The sequence below is a fragment of the Mastomys coucha genome, unplaced genomic scaffold, assembly GCF_008632895.1.
Source record: "Mastomys coucha isolate ucsf_1 unplaced genomic scaffold, UCSF_Mcou_1 pScaffold15, whole genome shotgun sequence".
Lineage (NCBI taxonomy): Eukaryota > Metazoa > Chordata > Mammalia > Rodentia > Muridae > Mastomys > Mastomys coucha.
Genome location: NW_022196897.1, coordinates 154,156,671 through 154,157,943, shown reverse-complemented (window position 1 = coordinate 154,157,943; position 1,273 = coordinate 154,156,671).

Here is a 1,273-nt window from a genome sequence, read left to right as displayed (position 1 = left end):
TTCCTCCCTTCCTTCCTCCCTTCCTTCCTCCCTCCCTTCCTTCCTTCCTTCCTTCCTCCCTCCCTCCCTTCCTTTCTTTCTTCTTTTTTTGAGAAATAATCCAGTGATAACTTTTATTAATTACTTTTTTCTTTCTTTCTCCCTCTCTTTCTTTCTTTCCTTCTTTCTTCTGGTTCTTGTTTTGAAGCTCAGATATATCCAAAAGGGGTCTGTAGGTTTTGCCTTGGCTATGATGTGGACACATACCACGCTATGGATAAAACCCTGTGTTAGGTGCCAAGCATGGAGAAAGAAAACAAGGGGACATGATCATATCTACTTATCAACAAGAAAAATGTACAGGTAGCATTGGGAAGCAAAGTCAAGCCAGGCAGATGTCAAGGACACAAGGTCGTTGGCCGGGTGTCTGAGAAACCCTAATGATGGCGAGGCTGAGGGCCGGAAAGGAGCATCAGCCGGACCATGAATTATGCATGGTCGCTGTTAAATATTTCATCCACTCTTAAGCATGGTTTGTCTTAGCACAGCTAAATGAGGAATGGAAAAATAAATAAATAAAACGTTGTGGTCGGAAGCCGAATCAGTCTAGTCATGTTCCTGGGCTCTGGAACAGGCACCAAGATGCCAAAGACACCGATGCAGGGGCACACTGGTGGCTCTGAGAGCCCGCAGGGTGACCTTTGCCTTCAGTCGGGGGAGGGAGGGCTGGCAGAGCTGCTTCACCTTTGCTTCATCAGACTTCCGGATCAGGATCATGGCCCTCGGTTCGACACACTGGTTTCAAGACTGTACACGGGGCTGCTAAGGGGTCTGAGTTCCCCTGGGAGCCCCACAGCAAGTGGGCAGCCCAGCAGGATGTCTGCACTTCAAGAGTGGAGGCGGAGGCGCCTGGCCCGCCTGGCCTGCTGCCCAGCGCGGCTGCTGCTGGCGCGTCTCCCTTTACCACGGATTTTCTCCGGCTCCCTTGGCTCTGCGTGCCCGGCTGTTGAGGCACACGCCAGCCCCACTGGGCACAGGCACTGGGAACACAAGCCAAGGCCTCCTAGGGAGGAGGGCACCGAGGCCAGCTCCCAGGGAACAGGCTCCAGGGAACCAGGCTTTCCTGCGGCCTTCCACGGGGGCTGGGACCCCAGTGCGGAGAGCTTTGCATGCCATCGACAGTGTGGCTGTGCAGGAAGCTGAACTTCACATCCAAGTGGATGATCGTGTGCGTGTGTGTGTGTGTGTGTGTGTGTGTGTGTGTGTCTGTCTGTCTGTCTGTCTGTCTGCACAC